At 31.0% G+C, this 18,824-nt stretch overlaps 1 protein-coding gene across 6 annotated transcripts in view; it reads left to right on the top strand.

Moving 5' to 3' along the window:
- LOC142323826 (protein-tyrosine sulfotransferase-like) overlaps positions 1–18,824 on the top strand; it is a 1,177,394-nt gene that overhangs the window by 44,223 nt on the left and 1,114,347 nt on the right. The window contains exon 2 of one of the 6 annotated variants that reach the window (XM_075364083.1): positions 2,757–2,854. The exons of the other annotated variants lie outside the window; for them this stretch is intronic. The gene's annotated coding sequence lies outside the window, so the exon portion shown is untranslated. The remainder of the gene's footprint in view (positions 1–2,756; positions 2,855–18,824) is intronic. 6 annotated transcript variants of the gene reach the window in all.

Here is an 18,824-nt window from a genome sequence, read left to right as displayed (position 1 = left end):
TGGATAACAGTCTTCTTTGGTGGTTGGGTTTCAATTAATCACACATATAAGAAATGGTTGACCTGAGACTGTACAAGACTACATTTCACTTACACTCATAAACGTCATCCTCATTCATCCTCTGAAGTAATACTCGATGGTGATTCCCGGAGGCTAAACAGGAAAAAAAAGATTGTAATTCCTAGGTAGATACCGTGTGTTTATATGAAATATGATCTGAAAAATTGAAAAAAAAAATAGGTGTCAGAAATGTATTTCTAATAGTTTTCGAAGAAAAATTCATTCTTCTTTTCCAGTAGAACATGTCCTGGAAGTTTGTTACATTTTTCGTGAATCAATATAAGATGGAAGCTTCTAATATAATGGTTTACAGTGAAAATCAGGTATTACTTGTTCTGTAAATTTATTTACAGAGAAATTAATTTTATTTAAAATACAGCTGAATTCAATGAATTTATTATTTTTTTTTTTTTGAGAAATCATTTATAGTGTACATTTAGAATTAATAAAACATTTAGCGAACACAGAAAAACAACCTAACTTCAGAACAGTAGAGAGATGCAATCGGTGAAAACTTGGACAAAAACTGCATATTGACCTTACCTATATCGACAAAGGAAAAATGTAACAAATGAATCCTAATTGAAAATTGGCCTTAATCTTCTGAAACTCGATAGATAAAGAATTAAATCTGTCGAAAGATCGTGCGTTCTTAAATTGATCTGTAAAAAATGGTTTTGAAATTAGGATACGTAATGCCACACTAAAAGAAAGATTAGAATTAGAAGTTCGATTATTATAAATATAGACCAGAGAAATCGGCTGTAGTTCAACATTACCTAAATACTAGTCACAAAATTAGTTTATTAGAAAGGATATATATACTTAATAAACAGGAATTAGATAGTTAAAAAACTTACTTTATTAATATTGATAATGAAAGTTCATTATTGAATAAAGGTAGGAGAACACAATTGAATTTACCTTTAACATTAAAACCATTACCTATTTTTTTTTAAATTTTTGATGGACGAGAATATATCTGATTAATTTTAATGTTCATGCCGTCTTTATTGACGGCTTTCTACTGGGGTTGCCTAAAACTTTAATATTTAAAAAAAAATTTTTTTTACACTAATTTTAAAAATACTCATCCTGTAATATATATATATATATATTATTTATTTATATGTACTCATCCTTATATATTTTTCTTACTCAGTGTCGACAGATAATTGTAACAATCGAAACGACTATCTAGTTTTTTAAGTAAAATTTTTGTAATCGGTGTATGAACGTAATCATATTTTCCAATTTATTTCAATAACCATTTAATATATCTCTATTTTTACTGTTAGAGAACATCAGAATAAATTTGAACAAATTCCATTACAAATTTTGATTCAAGAGTAAATGTTTCTGAATCTAATTATTTCAGAACGATATAAGTACATGCTGTAGTATTTTCTAGGAAGCTTAGCTATTTTCAGTAGATACTATTGTAATCTAAAATATTAAATGTTAGTAAACACTGAATTGCATGCACCATTTTGCTCTTTAAGAACTGTATATACAATTTTTTGTTAATCGATCAAACTTTCTTTCTTCCCTCTTACAACCATTATGCATAGCTGAAGGAATATTTTTATAAAACTAGGAGAGACAGTTCTATAAAAATAGTACAATTGTTTTTAGTATTATAGAATATATATGATGAAACAATGATTTAAAATGTACCTAAAACTACCAGGGGTTTTTGGATGATTAATTCTCCATATAAGTTAGAAGCTTTTGCATGGTCATACAAGATGGGAATTTTGTGGCATGTGAAAAATGCCTTGCCTGTCCGAAATTCGAACCCGAGACCTCCGGATGAAAGGAAATCGGGATCTCCGGATTGAATTGATGATTGGTAACTGAACTTGTATTTATAATATGTAGATTTATTGTAGTATTGTAAAGCAATAGAATAATGGAAATTACAATAAATATTGCGTAATAAATAATTAACAAATTACGGTAAAATATGGAAAGAGATTACATTATTAATGTTATTATTTTATTTTTCTAATGATGTATTTTCAGGAGAAAATATTACAATATCGTTAAGATTCATCTAAACAAGTTTTGTTCATCGAGCAGCGGGTTAACTACTTTTGTTTTACCAAGTAATGTGAACAAATCATTCGAATTTTATGATACTTATTTTACAAAGTTATCATAGCCCTGCTTTTTAAATTTCATCTATTGAAATACGAGACGTGATAAATTGTTGAGAAAGTCATCAGTTGAAGTCAGTCACCGCAATGAAATAATTTTTTGGCGAATAGGTAAATGATGAATATTTTTTCTAGTCTGTTGATTCTCCTGTTTGTCGACTGTGTAGTTGTTTCTCATATTTTCTTCGTTTGCATGCATTATGCTGCGTTAAGACACAAATAAATGTAAATTGGGGATAACTTAGTGATGGTGTGAGATAAAAAATTGTTTGTTTGAATTGTTTTTTGCAATAAATAAAGTTGTACGCCATAGTGCGGAATTAAATATTTTATATAGTTTGTAATTTCAGAGATAATAATAGTGACCCGATTACAATGAGCAATGTGTATAAAAAAAAAAATTACCTGATTTTAAACAGTATATTTTATAATAAACATGTGTTACAATTATAAGACAAATTACATGCTATTCAAAAATGTTTAAAATTTCACTTACCAAGTTATATGTTTTCCATTTGCTGCACGGATAATGTCAAGACGATAGCTGAATTCTTTCGCAACGCCTTGCAGACAGTCTTCTGTTACAGAAGTTATTGCAACTGTAATCCTCGTTTTCAGCTCATCCAAATCAGCAGGTAATGTTTCAACATAAATACTTTGTTTTACTTATCCCCATAAAAAGTAGTTATAAGTTGTAACATCTGGGGATCTTGGAGGCAAAGAGTGTAGTGCTAAGTCTTGGGCTCCTGTACACCCTATTCAATATTGGGGCAATGTTCCACATAGAAAGCGACAAACTCGGTTGTACCAATGTGCGGGACGCATCTTGCTGAAAAATGAATTCTCCAGAGTGAGAATTCCAGAGAATCCCAGTCCTGCAGATTTTCAAGATAAGATTACGCTGTTACTGTTTCCTTAAAAAAGAAAGGACCATAAATTCTTGTAAAGAAAAATCGCTCAAAAAAAGTAACTTTCGGTGAATCTCGTACCTACTGTACAATCTTTGGCGGATTCCAAAGTCCTGATTTTTGTTTCTCGTCACGATGTTGACGAGAAACTTTGCCGCTTAAATAAATTGTAGTTTTATTACTAATAATAAACCGCTGTAAGAACCTATCGTCTTCCACGTCGACTAAAAACATGTCACAGAAATTTTTACATTTTTTTTGTCACTTACTCGAAGAGCTTGCGCCAGTTCTAATCGGTCGGTGTGGTCTGATGCAAGCGGCGTCTTAACACACGCCAAATAGCCATATGAGGGATCCCAAGTTCTCGGCTAGCGCGAGGTTTTTTCGGGCTTTCCTAAAAAGCCTCTTGAATGCTTGTACATTTTCCTCCGAAGTACGTGGTTTCCTTGGTCTCTTCCCTTTACATAAACACTCCGATTCCTCAAATTGTGTATACCATCGACGAATATTCGTAGCCGATAATGGATCAGTCCTGAATCGCTCGCTGAACCGTTATTACTGATACTGTCTTGCTAAGTTGTACTACAAAAAACGCCTCTTTTGCATAGAAGCCATGATGTTTATGACTGAGGTTGGGAACGTTTGAGTGCTGGCCGCCGGTGTTTGAAATTTTAGGACGCTCACTTTCAAGTGGTACAAATTTCATTCATTGACCATGCGTTTTTGCACAGGTGTATGGTTTTGAAATCGGGTCATACTTTTTGATACACATTGTATAGGTATAGAGAAGCTTCTGTACCTCGCAATACATTAAATACGTTATTTAAAGTGCGAAAATAAGAAAGAGAAAATGATGAATGCAAACCGACAAATATATTTAAAAAGAGAAAATGTAGAAACATTAACAAAGGAACAGCTCAAAAACATTTTAGAAAAGTGTTGAAGGTTCGAGTAGTAGGTGTTTTAAAAACAATTACGTACGAATGAGCAAGAGGGATGATCGGTTGTTATGTCAGGACAAGCTTAAGGGAGAATGTGCGATAACATTCGAAGTGAATGCGCGAGAACAGTCGAGTGTAAGAGCGAAGACTGTATTACTAACATATTCCTATTTAGAACAAAAATGTTCCGTTCTGCGGTCAAGTACGAAAAGCTGTTCGGTGAGTTTTTTGAGAACAGGGGATAAGCTGTTATTTATTATTCCTCGATAAAAGTACAAGGCAGTTTCCTTTACAAAAAGTAAATAATCCTTTGTGAATAGTACATTATTGATTTTGTAATTATAATCTCATTGCAGTATTCCCTTCTTAAGCTAAAGTTTTATTAATTATTATTAACTCATAGTAAATTCATAATTATTTTTTGTGTTGTGTAATTTACTTACTTATTTTGTAAATAATAAAATACTAAAGAGTAAATAAATTGCATTTGTAAGAATTTTAACGCGTGTAGTCCCACAATATTCTTTGTCAATTTACACGTGACAAGACTTTTATGTATAGTATACTTGTTTGTACTCTTATTCATATATATATATATAGGAGTATATATATATATAAAAGGACATGTCCTGACCGATTCATAATCAATGCTGAGCAAAAACTACTGAAGATAAGTTGATATTTATTTGTATACACGTTTTTCTTTTCATTTTTTGAAATTCTTAGTTTAAAGGGCTAAAATGAGGTAACATTAAATTTTACTACTTTTTATTTCTCGTTACAAATGACTATAACAGCTTGATTTTTGGTGTGTTTAATCTTCATCTGAACATCTAAAACCCAATTTCTAAATTTTTTTGACATTCCTTGAAAGGAGTAAAGGAAGGTAAAAAATGTTCTAACAGTGACTGAAACTTTTCCCCATTCCCGACTGTAATAAACGAGATATTCAATAAATTTGGGCTCTGCAGATAAACATCTAAAAAACATTTTTGTATTTTATTATTTTCAGGGGTAAAAGAATCTAAATTGCGTTTTACATTTTTGCCTTTTATGCTACCGCTATTGATGCAATCTTTTTGAGAGTTAGTAACATTTTGATGGCAATTTCCGTTTATAATTTTAATTATGTATTTCGTAAGCGAAGCCGCGACGGAAAATCTAAAAATTAATTAATTAGTCCGGTCCTGCCCAAACTGTTGCTGAGATTATAATACACTGATTTTTTTCATAAATTGAGCAGGCTTTAATTTTTATTTATCATTATTATTATCATCACAAGCATGAGTTTAATGAACACAAGGGGTCCGGGACAAAGCCCAGACCAGCTAAACATCCCCTGATCGCGACGGGTAACACAAGCAACTATATAGAGTGGGCGAAGCTAATAGCGTTGGGGATACTAATATATATATATATATATATATATAATATGTAAATGTTTTTATAATGTTTATTCTTGAATACGTTTTTAATTTGTTGTATGTAATTTTTATTCGCTGTTTTGTTTTGGACAAGTATTGTCAACTAAACAAACAGTTCTCTGACAGTGGATTATTACTTAAAATAATTTATAAAATAAAAATATAATAAGAAATGCATACGCGTAGGCCTGTGTACATTACCTGACTGAATAGAGAGAAATGTGTGTTTGTATGGGGATAAATGTCACCGAACAAACAAACAATCTTTTCGTTTGTTAGAATTATGAATGTTTCATATACGTGGCAGCTCTTCTTTTGTCTGTCGTATACGGTAACATTTTCCAACTACTGTTATAACGTAAGAATTGCGCGTTGTCATATATTTTATTCTACTTTTTTTTTAATATTTCTATTTCTTTTTATTTATTTTTTTTTAAGGTGAAACATTATTAGAAATATAAATACGATTCATATTATATGATAAAAAATCTTTTCAATTTTTTTATCTCTTTGATTTTTTTTTCATTTTAATACTTTGTCATATAATATTGCGATTGTTCTTTCACTTACAAACAAATATTGCTGCCAAATTTTCTTTCCCTAATTTAGCTTTTTTCCTCTATTAAGTTTGTTTGTATATGCAAGTGAATATGTGTTGAGTAATGTGTATATGAATTTACAGCAAAACGTGTCTGTAACGGAGTATGAAAAGACAATCATATTTTCCCTTTTTTGTAGACAATTAAGTAAATTCAGTGTAGAAATTGATTTTGTTAAAAGACATTTTAACAAAAATTATTAGTTTTTTTTTTAGCTGAAATTTGTTGTTTTTAATTAGAAAAATAATATACAATCTTTTTTCATAACAGTAATAGTAGTTTTTTCAATTTATGTATTTATCGTATAATTTCTACTAATTTACTTGACCATTTTTTAAATTATTTTACCGATAAATCACTGGTAATCTTTATTAACCTTAACTAATACAGTAGTAACTGATTTTATGCGGTAGAAACAATGCAATTTCCTTTAAAGAATTGCAGATTATTTTATTAATTTATGTTGGTTTTTACTTCCTTGTACGAAATACAAGGAAATAATCGCGAAAAATTTCGGTTTTCAGATTTCGTCGGAAATATCCATTTTGACAATCTCTGAATCCATTTTGATTAGTTTCGGCGTGACGTCTGTACGTACGTATGTCGCATAACTCAAAAATGATTATCCGTAGGATGTTTAAATTTTGGATTTAGGACTGTTGTAACATGTAATTGTGCACCTCCCATTTTTATTGCAATCGACTTGACCAAAAATGTCCAAAAAAGCCCAAAATCCCAAATATTTGGATTTTGGGATTTTTCTTAACTGCAATAATAAGCTCTCATTGAGAGCTTTTCAACGATATATTATAACTGGTACTTATTTTCATTGGTTTCAGAGTTATAGCCAAATAAAAGTTTAACTAATGAAATATTTAGATTTTACAAGGGGAAGGCATATCGGTTGTAATCCTACTTCATTTCCTTTTATTTTATTTTTAATTTAAATATATTGATTTATTAATAATTATAAACTTCTGTAAAAAAAATTACAGTAAATAATAATTAATAATAACAATAAAAAAAAAAATGAGAAGCTATTAGTGAAATAAAATTTTATGTACTTTTATAAATGTGTATATGTAATTTAATAGGCGTACAAGGAAGTCATGTGATGTCCACATCAAATTTTTTAAATTAAGTTGTTGAAACGGATATGTTTTTTCCGGTAATATTCGTGGTATATTCGAAAATATTCGGTTACAACAAATTTTTCTTTCTTAGCATTTACTTATGCGGGAACGTTGGATGGGAACAACGTGTATTTATGAGAATAAATTTTACAAAAATATCAGTAGTTTTACTGTTGCATAACGGTTGTTTCGATGCCACTTCAATATCCACCGGAATGATACGTGCCATCAACCCATGCCGTTAAAGGTATAGGTAGAAATTTAAAGAAATTAGTTCAATTTTATTGAAACGGCGGCAAATGAAGCCATTCCATTGATACAGGATTGGATGCGTGGAAGAGGACTGACACTTTTTCTTGGAAAAACAAAATTTTTAACGGTGGCAGGAAGGCAGCCTTTACTAGAAATTCCGATACGGATTGACGACCAAGCCGTACTTTCGGTGACATCCATGAAATATCTAGGCGTATGGTAGAATCGGCGGAGGACGTTCTCAACATAGTGAGAGAGACCTTGGTGAAGGCGGCTAACGTGGTTGAGAACCTCAGCAGACTGTTGGGAGACGCACTTGAAATGGACACGAAAAAGGTCTTAAAAGCCAAAATAAATACAGTTGCCTGAAGAATCTTTTTATAAACAAATTACAATATCTCAGCAAAACATAAACCAATTTTCCTGTGTTCCCACTCATTGAATTCAAAATTCTAAGAGCTAACCTTTAAAGCAATAAAAATAGTAAAAATCTTATTTTTGTAATAAATATCTTTTCAAAAAACGCAATTTTTAACGATTTTTCGGGTTTTTTCAGTAAATAATCAATGAAATTCGACTTTAAGGGCTTATATTATAGGTACTGCAAATGACTACAACTATTATTACTAACTTTTTCACCTAGGAAGATCACCTTGACTTACAAAATAGAAAAACTGATTTTCACCATCTTTGAACGCTATCCATTTTGTCCAGGAAGCGAAAGTTTTGTCCAGTCGCATACAGACAATTAATAATTATCCTAATCTACAACCCCATGTGTTTTTCTAAACTCTACTAATTTCCTTCCCAAAATCGACCTTTTTCCCCCGTTGACTGGACATGTTTATTTTATTTTGAACTAAGTCCTGGTACACAATTTTTTCAATCGTGTAAAATAACGCCTTCTGGTAATCCTTTTTGTAAGAAATATTGTTTTAATTTTCTATTCACTTCTCTTGCTTCCTTACTCGTGATGATAAATCCGGGTTTATTGACATTATCATCGTTGTCAGAGTCATTGTAGTTCGTTTTGGAAGTAGTTCGTTTTTGGAAGTAGTGGATGAGTTTAAGGCAGCAACAAGATCACAGATACGTGATACGTCAGTCGATACATCCTCTGTGTTGAGCGTGTCAGCAGTATTCGGGTTACTCCTTGTAGTTTCCAAATGGTTTATTTAGTTTTTGCAATACATTCTGTTCCACATAATTTTCAGTTGGTTTAGTAAGATTTTCAATGTCCGAATTGAAGTTAGTATGTGAAGGTTTAATTCCGGTTTTTACGAACAAATTTCTCACTGTTGGAGTTGCTATTATATATAGCAATATAATAGCCATACAAATCCACAAGACTGCATCCAACACACTAAGGCTTTTAGAAAGCTTATCAGCATCCGTAACTTTCATTGTTGACAGCAAGTCCGTAACTTCTTTTTTCTGTACTGAATTTTAAAGTTCTGAATGATCCCCTGATCGGGCGGTTGATGTACTGCAGTAGCATTTTGGCGAAGAAATATTAATTTTACCTTTTCTAAGCTAACGTTAGGGTGAGATTTTGCATTGCCCAAGAATAGTATGTATGACTTTCCTATTTTGCCTTTTCATTCCGCGATCAAAAGTTAACTATTAATTCATAATTATGTTCCTAGTCATGTAAGATTTTTTATTTGAATACAATTCAATTTCTAATGAGTTTATGTTCACGCCGTTAAAACATCATTGCTTTGCCGATTATTAGTAGTTTTTCAAATTCATCTGATACACAACCAACATAACAGTCAGTTTTTATTTTGATACCTTTTTCCTTTTTCAAACATTTGTTTTACTGGGCAAAGCCCGGAAAAAAGACCAGTCTTATCACAGTTAAAAATTTTTCTTTCATTACAATTTACGCAAATTTCATTTAACTTTACCTTCCACTCAGACAGCAAATTCTCATCTACAGCACCAGCATCATCACAAATATTTTTATATAAACGTTATGTCTAATTCGAAATTTCCGACGTTCCTTTCTCACCTTTCTCACGTATCAAATCTCCAGAGATCGGAATATTATTAGCACGAACCCTACAAAACCACTCATTAGTCAAATTGTTAACCGCTAGGCTGTTTTAGGAAATGCAGATTTGCTTAACTGATTGGCATTTTCAGTCCATTACTTTAGGTTATCAAGGTTGCTTTTTAAGATATCGCTTGTCTGAGTTTTCCCAACATCAAAAGTTTTGGCCATATCACGCACATTGAGTTTTTCTTTTTTGTAACTGCTACTTTTTCTTTTAATGTCAAGCGTTTACGATTTTGAGGTATTTTAAGTTGTTTTAACGATGCTTGTAACGATTTTGATAAAATACACAAAAATGAACGTACAATAAAAGTACGTATAGAAAATGTACTACAAGAAAAAATACAGTACTATACCGTAACAAAAATAATATACGTGTTCAATGTACGGTGTACTCCTGCACAGCAACTGATGATGAATCACGCTAGATGATGAATTGATTGAAATCATAACATTAACGTCTGGACGGAGAGTGATGCAATTCACAGCAGATGAACTAGTCACACTAAGTATAAAAATAATCGAGGAAAATTACAATTTTTATTTCTGCTGTCCATTTTTCAGAACTGAATGAACAGGAAAAGGTAAATTCATTCTCCGCGTCCGTTATTTGTAAGGTCCTTTATTGAGAAGTATTGTATCCATTAATACCAATTATTAAACTGCCGGTATTATAACTGATATAAGTTATTTTAAAACAGGCGGGGAATATAAAAGTGTTCGGTTTTCAGAGGAATCCGTTATTGGGAAGTGTCCGTTAAGGGAAGTTTCACTGTATATGACGCGGAGGTCATATATGATATAAACTTTTTTGAAAAAAAAAACGTTTTGAAAGAATATTTAAACCAAAGGGAGATAGAGGAAAAGAACAAAAAAGATATGTTCTAATTTTAAGAGGAGGGGATAATTTTTTTATTTAAAAAAAATTATTTATACATGCATTGTAGGTAACAAAGTTTCCACTGAAATGCCTCTAAAGAAAATGGAAATTAATTTTTTCGCGATATTGTCACCCTGTTAACCCACCGGATTGATCTAGTGGTGAACGCGTCTTCGAAAATCAACTGATTTCGAAGTCGAGAGTTCCAACGTTCAAATCCTAATAAAGGCAGTTACTTTTATACGGATTTGAATACTAGATCGTGGATAACGGTGTTCTGTAGTGGTTGGGTTTCAATCAACCACACATCTCGGGAATGATCTACCTGAGAGAGTACAAGACTACACTTCATTTTCATTCATACATATCATCCTCATTCATCCTTTGAAGTAATACCTGACGGTGATTCCCGGAGTCTAAACAGGAAGAAAAATAACTCTCCACCCTGTTAATGAATTAAAAAAAAAAATAATAATAATAATGTGATCATTGCCCTATTTTATTGAAATATTTAAGCCACATTTGAAAATCGGTTCGATCAATCCTTAGTTAAAATACCAAAAGCAGTGCTACATACATACTTATATATGTACGCAAATACGAGTATACACGTTTTTTGGTCTATATGAACTAGTTGGGCTCTATAAGTTAAAGATTCGCAAAAACCCAATATCCACTTTGTACATAATCACACCATACTTTTTTATTTACCTATTGCAGCTATATTTGCCGGGATAATAAAAAGGATTGACGATCTCAGACGATACTGTTTAATGTTCTCACACGTGATGTAATATTAAATACTTTCTCCACTGGCCGTTGGATTTCTCATTGCTCATTATACTCGCTGAATATCTTTGTTGATCAATCTGAATAATTAGTTTTATAATATTGTTAAAAAACCAGAGTTGTGCTGTTATATGCTTAACTATATTTTTTTACGACCAAGTATACAATTTTATTTAACTACCGAATTAAATAAAATAAATTTTAATAATAAATATGTTATTACTAATTGGATGTCAAAGAAAAAATAAAGAAAAACTATTTGTTATTTAAAACAACTAAATTTTATTTTTAGTTGTTCCAGTCAACCAACAGTAATCAATGATGTAAGATGGCTACATCCCTAACTGGAACTGCTTCTTCGTAGGATCATCATAGTGTTGAGGGACAGCCCCATCTGGGAGGTCTCCGTCTCCCGCTTACGATGATCGGGTGGGGACTCCCTTGCAGTACCGTTGGGGGAAAATAAGACTTAATCCCGGTGGGGGATCCTTTTGGGGGTTCCCCATTAGAGACAAGCCATAAAGACCGAGTCCCGGTGGGGCATCCCTTGGAGCCATGTTTATGTTTGTTTGCGGAACCGGTCGGGGGGCGGGGAAAACTGGGAGAAAAACAAAATTAGCAGTAATCTTTTAATTGGTCATTTTTCCAAATAACAGTAGTTTTAATCAAGATTGATTATTATAAAACTTAAAAAAAATGATGGGTTCGTTTCATGTACTAAGTAAGGCAGTATGTTTAATTAAATTGGAAAATAATATTACCTCGCGGGTAAAGTTAACTTGTAAATAAACATGTGATTGTTTCACCTCGGTACGTGAAATATAATTAATAATAACTTTCATTGCTTTAAAAAGTACTTAAAAATTAACAAACATTTTTTAATTAAATTTTAAGTAATTACTTTATACACATATGTACCAAGCTCACCCAGGTTTGGAAAATGAAAAAGCAAAAAAAAAATAAATATTGTTACGTTTTTGCATTTTGTTAACAAAATCACAATAAAAAATTAATTGTTATAAAAGTTTTTGCTATTTGCACTACAATAATAAATCAGTCTATTCAGTAAATATTTAATTAAAAGCATAGAAATTATTTACCTTTATTACTATCATCAATGCAGTTATCTTCGTAATCACTTAATCATGAATAATCGTCCTCACTTCTATCGAGAGCTTCAAAAAACAACATTTCTTTAACAATTTTTTAATCAAATTATCCGGTATTTCTGATCAAACCATAATAATCCACTCATAAATCTGTATCAAAGCCAGTTTCCTTATTTCATCAATTATGTAGTTTCGTGTGTCATATTAGCTTCCTTTCTTTTTCTTCCTGTTTAGCGTCTAGGAATCACCGTCAGGGTATTACTTCAGAGGATGATTTGTATGTCTTGCACAAATGGTCTCAGGTCGACCATTTCTGAGATGTGTGGTTAATTGAAACTCAACCACCAAAGAACACCCGTATCCACGATCTAGTATTCAAATCGGTATAAAAGTACCTTTACTAGGATTTGAACGTTGGAACTCTCGACTTCGAAATCAGCCGATTTGCGAAGGCGCGTTCACCACTAGACCAACACGGTGGGTCATGTTAGCTACCTAGTTTCGGCAGTGTTAACGGAGTTTTCTTTTAAATGATCGGTTAGATAGATACTTAAAGGTATAAGAATAGAAATTACACCAAGGAATATAATCTGTTCATACTTTCCAGCAATCAGTTTTCGTGTTACATCATCGGTCGTGTGACCCCTGAAATGATTAAGTATGGAAGATTTTCGTTATAAAGTTCCTGGTCGACGTTCCCAGACGCATTTAGTTCGTTCAGTACTAATTCATTATTCATCCATCTTTTTAATTGCGCTCGTATATTATTGGGGAAAATTTTTCACCTTTCGGTTGATGTTTTCTTTTAAAAATTACATACGGGGGTAATTTTTTCCCGTCCGAGAGTATTGTGACTATCACAGAATAACGATGTTTTTTGTAACCGACATTTCGTATCTGAAAACTCTTTGCCTATAAACTTTGAGTTGTTGTTGATGCCATTTTCGAAAGTCACCGATGTCTGTTCCGCATTCCTGATTTTATCTAGGGAATAATTGTTTATTTTTCGTAAATTTATGACTATATATATCTTTGTCAATTTATCTTTGCCTATTTCTGGTAGCCGCTGTGTTACAGACATCCTTCTTTGAATAGAAAGAAATACGTCGGCTATGAAATCGGTGTACCCGGTTAAAACTAACTTTAAATTCATCCATACCGATATTTAATGTTTCGAGACTTTCAGCTGACACATTTCTGTAAAAATCGCGTATCCAGACTGACGTACATTCCATATTAGTGCTGCAGGTTTTTCTTCTATATCCGGACATTTCACCTTTGTCCGCCGAAATGATGTCTTGCTTTTGTCGGCTACAAGAAATTACTTTTTTTCTTTCGCCACTCACGAATGCAGGACCGTGAATTTCCTGCCTGTAGCGTGATTTCCTTGCTTTTTGGTATATAATACAAATTGAATTGGTATATTATACCAATTTTAGAATGGTAATTTCACTTTTTTCCTTTAATAACAACGTGTTCACAGTTTAAGTACATTTTTTTTTACAAGAAAAATTATTAATATCAGTGGGTGGTTCTTATATTAGGCATATAAAGTTATCAATAATATTTTTTTACCGGTTTTTTCGAAGAAAATTACGGTATTACTTTCGGTTCCACGGTTGGGGAGGGGGTAGAAATGAGTTTTCTTTACGTTTTGAGGTATGAAAAGTACAAAAGTACCATTCACTTAAATTGTAGTTTTCTTATATATATATTTTTATTTATTTATTTATAGGCTTATGTATAAAGCTTTGTGGCTAGAAAATCTCCCAAAGTACTGGATCAATTCATTGAAATTAGATATGCTATAGTAGTGTGTCTGAAGTTGTGGATGTGAACATTTGATGAAGATTGGTTGAGTCCTTCTTAAGTTACGCTCAATTTAAAGTCGAAAAAAATTGAGATTATGTTGAGTGTGAAGTGTATTTTTCAACGCTTTTATGCAGTGAGCCACAGTGGTGGGCGAGTTAAAACTTGATGCTTATGTATAGAGTCTACTGATTATTCAAACTATGTAGTTGTACTCTCTGAATCAGTACGTTTCTGACTGCGAATTAATGATTTTTTTTTTTTGAATGGGATTCATAACATATTTTTAGTTCATATATCTGTCATTTGGGTTACTTCATAGGCTTTATTCCTTTTATAAAAGATTCTTCAGAACTTTATTTAAATATAAATTTCATAATTGCAGTATATTATCTATTTGAACAACAGAAATTTACTCTTTCCTTTTCCCTGACCTTAAATATAATGTTTATCAAGCGTATTTTTGTGGCTTTGAAACCCCAGACATTTACCCATAAATTAATTTTTAAGTAAACTTTCGTAAAAGAATGATTAGCGGACGCTTCGTTTTATTTATAGAAGTCAGCTGTAGAAACTATTGAAGTTTACGTTATTATTTATGTGTTACAGTAGTTTCCTGATTGTAAATAGTAAATTTAAACAGTTATTTTAAAAATCTTTTATGATTGAAAATGATTAAAAATCTTTTAATAATGGTTATACACATTTTCTTATTTAGAGTATTATAACCAGTTTTAAACCAGGTTTTTACAAAAGATTCTAATTTTTAATATTATTTGTGATTGAAGTAGTATTACTTAACAAATTTGAATAATTAAAAAAAAATGTTAATCCAAAAATATTGAAATTGGGTCAAAGAGAAAATATTGTTTCATTTGATTTTTAAAATTTTTTTTTAATTTTACTTCAATCCTGAATTATTTTTTGTAATATACCGTTGAAATCTGTTTTATTTTTTATATGACTGCCTAAAAGGGGGTGTAATGTATTTAGGGTGTATGTATGTTTGTTCCACCGTAGCAGCTCAACGGCTGAACCGATTTAGATTATGTCCTCGCGGTGGAATCCTTACGTTACCGAGAGAGTTACAGATGTTTCTAAAATGGTGGGCTGGCGGTAATTTTTCCGATTCTACTTGTAAAACTAAACAGAAAATATTCTTAGGAAAAATGGCAACTCCATTCTTCCCCTGTCCGCCATTTTGTTAGTTTTATATAAAAATCTATATCTCAAGTTCGGATACACGAATCACATTAATATTTGATAAGCGTCATGGTAATAAAGTTTAAAATTTAGAAAAATTCAGGACTTACCTTTGCAAATTATAAAATGGCGGCCATATTTATTTTTCAATCCGTTATATCTCCATAAATATTAGTTTTATCAAAATGTATGTTATTTGCTAAAATATTAAGCCCTTTATTTTGAACAAAATGACATTTAATTTTTAAAATCGGTTAACAGATAGCCGAGTTATGGCAAAAAATAAATGTTTTAATTTTGTGTCTGTTTTATAATTTTAAAACTTTATTACAAAGACGCTTACCAAATATTAATGTGATTCCTCTATCCGAACTTGATATTACATTTTTATATAAAAATAACAAAATGGCGGACAGCGGGAGAACGAAGGAGAGATTGCCATTTTTCCAAGGAATAGTTTGTTTAGTTTTACAAGTAGAATCCGAAAAAGTTTAGTCAGCTCACCATTTTAGTAATACTCCGTATATATATATGTACAGAGTATTTCTAAAAAAAAAGTTTATAGGGAAGCAAACTGCTGTAAGTTATGGAAATATTTAAAAAAGTTTGGGGAGAAGGTATAAACATCATAAACAAGAGATTAATAAAGAAATTAAAATTTAAAAGAATATTAACCAAATTTTATATATATATATAAAATTTGTTAAATATTTCTATAAATTACAGCAGTTTGCTTCCCTATAAAATGTTTTTTTTTTTTTATGTGATAATAAAACCTCTGGTTGTCTTTATTTAAAAAAAAGGGAAGCTATTTATTTTGCTTCAAACTTAATTAGAATAGATTAGAGTTTTTGATAAAGTTATGTGCACCACTTGCCAATAGAACTAACTTTTGATAGTTTGCTTGCTTAGAATAAATTTATGGGAAAGGAGGGAAAGTAGTATACGAAAGAAAATTAATTTATAGCATCAGGTAGATTTGAGGTAATCCGCTGAATGACTGTTAAGGTAAATAATTAAATTTTATTATTATGTTATAAAACTATTAATTACTTGTGTATACATCTACATTATACAGTTATCAAGTTGGCACAGATAGTTTGTTATTAGTTACTTTGTAAGGGCAAAGCACTTTTCTTGCAAATAAAGAATTCTTTTGTTCTATCTTAGCAATATATACCCTGCATGTGGTACTGATATCATTTAGTTTGCGTTGTGTTAGCCTTTAGGGAAGTAATTTACTCTCCTTACTTCTTTTTCTTCAACTTCTCTCTTTCTTTCTTCCTGTTCTTTTTCATTTTATTATTCTACTTAGTAATCTATCTTGTCTTTCCTTTTCTCTTTCTTTTTTATTTTTTTTGGCGTTCGTCTTTCATTTGGTTGTAGAATAACAGACTGTATTGTTTGAATATTAAGATTTACTAAGTATATGTATAGTCTGTTCCATATTAAAAGATTACATGTTTCTTTCCTAAACTACTACGTATTTTTTAAATTGATCTATTTATAATCAGTTCGTCTGGCTTCTAAATTTAACTTTTGTATAAACCTCTCTCTGTTATGTTGTACAATAATTATCTTTGCTGTTTTTAATTAGTATTTTTATATAGATTGATCGCACAATGTTAATCTTAAATTAAAGCTTTTTGAACTGTTTTTTTTTAAATTCATGAGTATTAAGTACAGTTAATAATGGATGGTTATAAACTCAAGGAAAATAACTTACGAGTTACTCCATAGTAATTGTGAGATGCCAAAGACCTGAATTTTAATAATCCAGTTCAACACACACGCGCGCGCTACGTTTGGGGCCCTGGTTCATTTTTTTTCATATTTCTTTGACTTTATAGATTTCTTGTCAGTTTTTCCCTTTCTGTTATCTTCTCCATGTTTGGTTTATACATGTTTCTAGGCTTTCCTTTCACTGGTTTTACTTTCAGGAACTCTTCATTTACTTTTAATAACTGTTGTTCTTTTTTACTTCCTTGTACGAAGTAAAGGAAGTAAAGTTTGAGTAGTTTCGGGGTGACATCTGTACGTACGTATGTATCTCGCATAAATCAAAAACGATTAGCCTTAGTATCTTGAAATTTTGGATTTAGGACTGTTGTAACATCTAGTTGTGCACCTTCCCTTTTGATTGCAGTCGACTGAATCAAAAGTGTACAAAAAAGTCCAAAATCAAAGAATTTTGATTTTGCACTTTTTCTTGACTGCAGTAATAAGGCCTCATTGAGATCTTTCCAACGATATATCATAAGTGGTACTTATTTTCATTGGTTCCAGAGTTATAGCCAAGTAAAATTTAAAATTATGAAATATTGGATCGTACAGTGGAAGGCACATCGGTTCGAATGCGACTTCATTCCCTTTTTTACCCTTTTTTTGTTTTTAATTTAAATATATTGATTTATTAATAGTTATTAACCTCTGATTGTAAAAAGTGTTTTACGATAAATAATAATTCAATAATAACAATAAAAAAAACGAAAAAATATCAGAAGTTATTAAAGAAATAGAATTTTATATACTTTTAATTTAAAAAAAATGTGTTATGTAATTTAATAAGCGTACAAGGAAGTCATGTGCTGTGCACCTCAGATTTTCCAACCATTGTTGTAATATTCTATGGTTTTTACCAAATTTCTTAAGGTTTTAGAGTTAAAGTTTTTAGCTGTATTAAATAAAAGTGGAAGTATGGCGATCGTGTCAAAATTGGGGTATGATATTTATTTTACAAATCATATTACGTTTTAGAGTTCTAATAGTTCATCTAAATAGAAAAACATATGTATTATGTGTGTCTGTACTGCTTTTAGCCTTATATATTAGGATTGACCGAACGTTTTTTCTTTTAAATTTGGCTCAAATATTTGTATACATTGATCATATTTTTTTTTTTTTAAATTTCGTTAAGGGGATGGGGATATCACGAAAAAACAATTTTAATTTTCTTTAGCGGTAGTTTAGAGAGAACTTTGCCAAATTTATTACCTACATTGCATGTAGGAGTATAAATATTCTAAAAACGATTCAAAAAATCAATTCCTACCTCTTAAAATGTAAGTTTTTTGTTCTTTCGTTCTATTTCCCTTGGGTTTAAAGTCTTGTAATGAAGACCATATTTTTTGTTAATCTTCTTACAGTTAATTGGCTGATTATTACAACGATGGCGATGCTATGCCACGGACAAATGCATTACTAATTATTATATTCTGTATGTGAAAAGTATGAATTATAAATGACCTTAAAGTATCACTCTGACAATAATTGTTACTCCGAAGTTTTGCAACGTTTGATGTTAAAAAAATTCATTCATTTTACCTTTGATGTTAAAGTATCCCTGTTGTATCAAATTATACTGACTAAACAATATTTTTTCCTCATTGTTTGTGTGCCCTTATCACTTTGTATTTTCCTTCTACCGTTTTTTACCATTAAATTTTCTTGCTTCTTTTGATCTTCCAAAAAAAATATATTTTTAGCATTTTTTCTCATT

Source organism: Lycorma delicatula, chromosome 4 (genome assembly GCF_047948215.1).
Source record: "Lycorma delicatula isolate Av1 chromosome 4, ASM4794821v1, whole genome shotgun sequence".
In the NCBI taxonomy this organism is placed as follows: Eukaryota; Metazoa; Arthropoda; class Insecta; order Hemiptera; family Fulgoridae; genus Lycorma; species Lycorma delicatula.
The sequence above is the reverse complement of the archived record's forward strand: the minus strand, read 5'-3'. Positions and strand labels throughout refer to the sequence as shown.